This window comes from Cajanus cajan, chromosome 4, assembly GCF_000230855.2.
Source record: "Cajanus cajan strain Asha chromosome 4, NIPB_CcT2T_4, whole genome shotgun sequence".
NCBI lineage: Eukaryota > Viridiplantae > Streptophyta > Magnoliopsida > Fabales > Fabaceae > Cajanus > Cajanus cajan.
In genome coordinates, this window is record NC_138520.1 from 25,584,713 (window position 1) to 25,592,670 (window position 7,958).

The 7,958-nt window shown below is 39.2% G+C and overlaps 1 pseudogene; it reads left to right on the forward strand.

The window, feature by feature from the left end:
* The first annotated feature begins 524 nt into the window (after positions 1-524).
* Positions 525-5,979, forward strand: LOC109792623 (uncharacterized; annotated as a pseudogene).
* Positions 5,980-7,958: the final 1,979 nt, after the last annotated feature.

Below are 7,958 nucleotides of genomic sequence, written 5' to 3' on the forward strand. Positions count from 1 at the left end.
CTACATTCAAGATAACCACTTTCTTGACCTCAAGAAAGCACCCTCTTGTAGAAACCCACTACAAGAATTCCTTACCACTTGAGAAACCTACTCAAGATTTACAAGTATTCATAAAGAATTAAGGAACGAATTCACCTGGAACTCAGAAGCAAATCTTAATCTTTTCCCTTTCAAGAATGTGATGATGATGATGATCTTTTCTCAAAACTTTTCAAAAACGTTTTTCCTTCTTGGTTTCACAAAGAAAACTCCCAAGAATGTCACAAAGACTTCACAAACACGTTTTTCTAATTTTGATTCTCAAATCTAACTCTGTTCTAAAGTTTCAAAATGTTCAAACTATTTATAAAAGTTTCAGAACCAGATAATCGATTATTTTAAAGAATAATCGATTATTTTGTTCTTCATGATTTCTGGAAATCAACCAAGAACAATTTAATCGATTATTTTGCTGGATAATCGATTATTCCAGAGAGTCATTTCTGGGATAATCGATTATTTCACAAATAATCGATTATTGCAGCATGGCATCCCTTTTTGCCTGTTGCTGGAATAATCGATTATATTTAATGATAATCGATTATTTTGAGTTAGTTTTCAAAACTTTGTTTTAAGTCTCAAAATAACTTCTTAACCTTTTAAACTCATCATCATACACTTCCTAATCAGATCAGATATAGATTTAGCTTATGCACAAAGCATACACACAAAACAAATAAGCTCAAACAAACCAATCTAAAACTACTCCTATTACATAACATTTTCCTTTGACTTTGTTTTTGACTTCTAAGTTGTTGATGTCCTTGGCACACATTTGTTATCATCCAAACTCTTCAATCTTCAGAGGTGATCTCATCAATCTCAGGCTCCCCCAATCTCAAAAAATTGGAGAATAGAACCCCACCTGAAGGAGGAGGAAGGCCGAATAGGAATGAAGGAACAATAGAAGGAATCAAGTTGAATGTACCACCTTTCAAGGGTAAGAGTGATCCAGAGGCATACTTGGAGTGGGAGTTAAAAATTGAGCATGTATTCTGCTACAACAATTATAATAAGGAACAAAAGATGAGACTTGCAGCTGCTGAATTTTTTGACTATGCACTAATTTGGTGGAATAAGTTGCAGAGGGATGGGACTAGAAATGAAGATCCTATGGTGGACACTTGGGCAGAAATTAAAAGAATTATGAGGAAGTGTTATGTGCTATCTAGCTTCTATAGGGATCTGAAATTGAAGTTACAAAAATTGTCTCAAGGAAGCAAGGGAGTTGAAGAATACTATAAGGAGATGGAAGTTTTTATCATCCAAGCTAAAATTGAAGAAGATTCTGAGGTAACTATGGCTCGCTTTCTTAGTGGATTAAATCATGACATTAGAGATGTTGTGGAGTTGCAGGAATTTGTAGAGATGAAGGATCTTTTGCATAAGGCCATTCAAGTAGAACAACAACTAAAAAGAAAGAGTACAACAATAAGGAGTTCTACTAGCTATAATGCTTCATATTAGAAGGATAGAGTCAAGAAAGAAGGTGTTTCCTCCTTTAATAATGCAGCATTTACTAACCATGAGAAAGCACCCCAAAAGCAAGTTGATCATCCACCAAAGAGAACTAGAGAACTGAAGTGCTTCAAGTTCTTGGGCATGAGACATTATGCCTATGAGTGTCCTACAAAGAAGATAATTCTTCTCAAGGATAATGAGGAGTACACAAGCCAATCTGAAGCTAGTGATGGAGAGGAAGAGGAGAGTGAGGAAGAAGTGGTGGCTATGGAGGGAGAATATTATATGATTAGGAGGTTGCTTGGAAGCCAAAACAAAGTTGTGGATGCATCTCAAAGGGAGAACATTTTCCATACAAGATTTTCAATTAATGGTAAGGTGTGTTTGGTGATTATTGATGGGGGAAGTTGCACAAATGTGGTGAGTTCAAGATTAGTGTCAAAATTGAATATGGACACTAAACCACATCCTAGGCCATATAGGCTTCAATGGCTTAGTGAAGGAGAAGAAGTACAAGTGAGGCAGTAAGTGGAAGTGTCTCTTGCCATTGGGAAATACCAAGACAAAGTGTTATGTGACGTAGTCCTAATGGAGGCTAGCCACATTCTTTTGGGAAGGCCATGGAAGTATGACACCAAAGCTATCCATGATGGTTTTACTAACAAAATCTCTTTTGTATATCAAGACAAGAAAGTGGTTCTTAAGCCTTTGACTCCAAGAGAGGTGTGTGAGGATCAAATAAAAATGAGAGAAAAGAGAGTGCAAGAGAAAAGAGAGAAAAGTGAAACACCTAAAAAACATAGAAAGAAAAAGAGTAAACATTTGAGGGGCAAGAGTGAAACACTTGAGGGCAAGAGGGAAACACTTGATAGAAAGAGTGAAATAAGTGAGGTCAAGTTGATTGGGTTAGCCAAAGTGAGTAAGATGAAAAGGATAAAGGATGCTTTTAGCACACAAACCCCTGTTCTTGATTTACTGCAAGAGTAACACCTTGAGTACTGAAAATTCTAATCCAATTGTACTTCTTTCTAGCATTGAATCTGTCTAGCAGGAATTTCAGGATGTATTCCCAAAGGAAGTGCCAAGAGGATTACCACCTGTAAGAGGAATTGAGCACCACATTGATCTTATTCCAAGAGCATCTCTACCTAACAAGCCAACCTATAGAAGTAACCCTCAAGAAACCAAGGAAATTCAAGCTCAAGTGGAGGAATTGGTGAATAAAGGATGGGTGCAAGAAAGCATGAGCCCATGTGCTGCCCCAGTCATATTGGTGCCTAAAAAGGATGGGTCTTGGAGGATGTGCACAGACTGTAGGGCGGTCAATAATATCACCATCAAGTATAGGCACCCCATTTCTAGGTTAGATGATGTGGTGTATGATCAATATGGTGCCTATTTATTTTCTAAAATTGATTTAAAGAGTGGGTACCATCAAATTAGGATTAGGGAGGGGGATTGATGGAAACTTGCTTTGGAACCACATTGATGTTTGATTCCTCTTCAAGTTTCTCCTAGACCTTTGGCTCCTTGATTCTCCTTAAGATTTTCCAAAGCCTCCAATGGTGGATTATCTTTAGATTTCACCAAAGATTGGTGAAGAAACACTCTTCAAAAGGCACCACTCATTGGAAGAGATAAGCCACTTCAATCCTCACCACACTCTTGCTTGAAGAGGATAAGAGAATTGGATGAATATCAAAGAGGTTAGAGACATTTTTGGAAGAGAGAATTTCTGAACAAATTTTGGAATTCACTCAAATATATCATCAAAAGTGTTTACAAAGTGAAGGAAAAGACTTATATAGTGAGGGAGAAGCTTGTGGTGCAAGCTATACTAACTATGGTTCAAGGAGAGCCATGGTTAGCCTTCTTACACTCAAGCTAACCGGTCTAGTTACTTGGAAGCTTGTGGAACAAGCTTCTGACTTAGAAGCTTGGGGAGAAAGCTAAGCTAGAATCTTGAAGCATAAGCCATCCAAGTGTGTGGGAGAAGTTAAGGTAATTTTGGCCAAGGAAGATGAGCTAGGCGGCCAAGCTTGTTTTCCTTCACTTAATCCAATCCATAAATGTTGGAATTTGTTTAGTTAGGTTCACCTAATAAGGGTGAGACCTCGCTAAATCAATTCCTTGGATTAAATGGAGTAAACCAAGCCTAATATGTAAAAATTATCCTAAGCCCACCAAAGGCCCAATTACTAGCTACACCTACACACTTTACTATTTGTCACCCCACTTCTACTACTAAAAATATCAAAATCAATGACTCTTAATACAAGGTCAAATGGAGCAAAAGTCTCCAACTAACATACCCTAAAATCCTAAAGGAATAACCTATAAGAAATGAAAGAAAGTGCCTCACAAATACAAAGACAAAATACACCTATACAAGTCACTACTATGTACAAGTATCATACAATGTATATACAATGGAGACTAAAGGACTAAAAAAAGGAATCATACTTAATGCTCATGAAGAGCATAGGTCTAATAAGCACCTTTTCTGTAGAAGCTTGATCAGTCATTATTTTTCCTTATTTATTTATCTTTTTGTGCTTATTTTAATTGTTGATTTGGGCTTAATCGCCTATTAATTATACAGTTTTACCTGTTCATGCTTAATGAATCTGGGTTGCTGCATATATAAGGCCACAGTTTGCTTAATCTTGTGGAGAGGTTCAATGTTGTATATGTTTGCTTAATTCGTGTAAGGAAGTCTTGAGTTAATCGTCACTTAGTTGATTAATTTGGATGGAACATGGATTAAGTTGTAACAGAGAAATCTATAGTGAACCAAGGATAAGAGAGTTACAAATCTGAAAAAGGAGTCAATCTGTTTCATTTGCTGTGCTACCTGCATTTTATTGTGTTATAAACTGATAAATTTGAACCAAACCCCCCCCCCCCCACTTTGTGTGTGTGAACCTTTGACAGAGACAAATGGTCCTTGAAAGACGACCTAGGAAAGCTTCCTAGTATTGCATTTAACTATTTTTATTTGAATGGGTACAGCCTCGATCAAAGCTTCCTATAGCCTCCTTACCATGGACCTACTTAAAGGCCCAATGGTCTTCAAGTGTGAGCCTCCTTGGATCAACCTTCACCCTTCTTGGTTTTACCTCTTCCAAAGGGATCCTTGGGTTAGATTTCTATCAGGGATGAATGGAAAACTACCTACAAAACAAAATATGGGTTGTATAAGTGGCTTGTAATGCCATTTGGGCTGACCAATGCCCCAAGCACTTTCATGAGATTAATGAACCACGTTTTGAGATGATTTTTTAGCAATTTTGTTGTGGTATATTTTGATGATATTCTGATTTATAGCACCACTCTTGAATTTCATGTTGGTCATTTGAAAGTTGTTTTGAAAGTGCTTAGGTAAGAACAATTGTATGCTAATCTTGAGAAGTGCACCTTTTGCACTAAGAAAATTGTGTTCCTAGGTTTTGTTGTGAATTCTAAAGGGGTTCAAGTGGACAAAGAAAAAGTGAAGGCCATACAAGAATGGCCTGTCCCAAAAAATGTGAGTGAAGTTAGGAGCTTTCATGGCTTGGCTAGCTTTTATAGGAGATTTGTTAAAAATTTTAGTACCTTGGCTGCACCTTTGAATGAAATTAGTAAAAAGCATGTTGGGTTTGTAGACCCCTAAAATTGTCCGGGTCGGAAATAAGGCTGGAAGACTCTCGAAGACCAAAGGAAAGTCAGCCGGAAGGACTCCCAGAAGACCATAGGATGACTATCTGTAGGTTTAGAGGTCTTAGAATAGCTAAAATAAGAAAAGTGGGAGGAATGAAGCCCAATACGGCCTCCCAGAGGTTCAGTACGGCCGTATTGAACATTTTGAACTTCAATACGGCCGCACTGAACTCAATACGGCCGTATTGAAGTTTCTGAACTTCAATACGGCTGCATTGAATTCAATACGGCTGCACTGAACTTTAATACGGCTGCATTGAATTCAATACGGCTGCACTGAACTTCAATACGGCTGCACTGAACTTCAATGCGGCCGTATTGAGGTTTTTTGAACTTCAATACGGCCGTATTGAATTTAATACGGCCGTATTGTAGTTCAAAATTTCAATGTTGACCGTATTGACCCCCAGAGACCGTATTGAGCCTTTTCCCTATAAATATGACGTCAATGGGACGTCATTTCACACTTTTGGACTGAGTTTTAACCCTCTTCTTGAGTATTCTGGGTTTTTTTGAGCAGTGCTCTGCCTAGAAATCACTCGGAGAGTTGATCCGACGAAGTTTTTGAGTTTTGAGCATTTTGCTTGAGTCTCAAACTAAGTCGAAGGGAAATCCATCGGATTTCCAAGTCAAAAATTATTTTTTAGGAGGGAGCGAGCGGTCTTGTAGAGGGAGGGAACGCCAAAACGCTTCCCAATTTCTGTCAAGATATATAAGAAAGCACGCTTCAAAGGTTTATATCTTTAAAGTCCCTTCTTTTACCGCTTTCTGTGTGTACATATTTAAACTGTCATCATGTAGATAGTTAATTTATAATTGCTTAGAATAAATAGGGGTAATTTAGTAATTTTACACTATTATTTTTAAATAATCTGTCATAGGGAACCCGAAAGGGGCGCTGTGGGGTGCTAACACCTTCCCCACGCGTAACCGACTCCCTTACCCGACTCTGGTTGTAATGGCCGAAGTCGATTTTTGAATCGATTGCCTTAAACCTCTTTTTCCAATGTTTTGAGTAAAACATTGGTGGCGACTCCATGAACCCTTCCTTTTTATGAAAACCGCTAATCCATGGAGGGTCCCGCTTGGGATTAACATGGATTGGTGAGCCTTTTAATAAAATTGCTCGTTTGACGAGGTCTCAGTTTGAGAATAAGTCATTCTAGCAATCCATATTTTAAACAAATAAAAGAGTCCAACCATCCTTCGCGAGTGCCGAAAGCCCGTTTCGGGCCGGTGGCGACAGATGGCGACTCCACTGGGGAAGCCTCAAGAGTCAGTCCCATTTAGTGACAGATTATTTTTAACAAATAATAGTTAAAATTACTTTATTACCCCTTGCTTGTATGATAACATGTTTATCTATTTGGCTTTAATAATTGTTGTATGTTTAATTTTCCGCAATTGTTTGAAATATAAATTGCACACAAACCTTTGCACACAACAGTTCCCTCTATACCCGGGGGCATGAGTGGTAAGCCATAGGGAGTGGATGTTAGTACGGCCGGTTGTCGAATGGGTCTATAGGTGCCCGTAGACCGTTGTCGGAAAGCATCACTCAAGGTGATAACCATGAACTCGAGTCCGACAGTGCGTTGGAGCTTTCCATCGACTTACGACGAGAGGAATTGGGTCCCTATAATGGGGGCACCTTGGGGGCCTCAGACCGGTGAGAACAGTTAGAACCACCTTGAATATGCACTTTTCTGCAGGATACCCCTACCTCGTGATTCGCTCGTGACTGTTCGTGGATGAGTGAATTGTTTGTTTAAATGCTTATGTGCAATTGTTTGTGCATTAATAAATAACCTCGTGATAAGGTCAAAGAATAAATCCCCATGCATGAAAATGTCATGACATGAGAGGAAAAACCAATGTGTGAAAATATAATAAAAGTAAGGAGCATAGGCATCATTATTAATAATACCTCATGCATCCTCATCATCATTTATAAGTTCACTAATACCCTCTCGATGTGAGTGAAAGAGACCCGTGACTATTGAGATTCTCCGTTGTGGAGAGGTCATAGGCTAGGGAGGGTGATAAACTTTCATCTTAAAAAGGCAGCGCCTTAAAGATGAAAGATTATCAAGCTCACATCAAGAGTGTATTCATATCATAAATAAGCTAATTAGAATAAACATTCATTTTAGAAAGTGGCTGGTCATCTCTCTGTCCTCACGCGCGCGCAGAAAATCAAGAAAATGGAAGCGCTGGAAGAGCAAAATAAGAAGCTCACAACCGAGCTCTCTCAGCTCAAAGAACAGATGGCGCAAATGATGGAGCACATGCGTCACCACAATGTGCATGGATCACACCACAATGACCATGAGTCCCATCATGGAGAGGAAGAAGAACACGAGGAAGAGCCTCCACACGCTATACCTATAGGGGCTGGAATTGTAATCAAAGAGCCCGAGGTTTCAAAGGAACAATTCCACGCCCTAGAGGATCGGTTGAGGGCTATGGAGGGGCATGATTTTGACATCAAAGATGCCGCCGACATGTGTTTAGTGAGGGACATCCAATTCCCTCCTAAATTTAAAGTGCCGGATTTCCCAAAATATGTGGGATCGACTTGCCCTAAGAGTCATCTCACCATGTACTGCCGAAAGATGGCTGCATATGCCACAAACGAAAAGCTCTTGATCCACTGCTTCCAAGAGAGCTTGGCTGATACCGCGCTCAACTGGTATATGCAGCTAGATGGAAATCTAGTACATACATGGAGGCAGTTGGCCGACGCCTTTCTCAAGCGC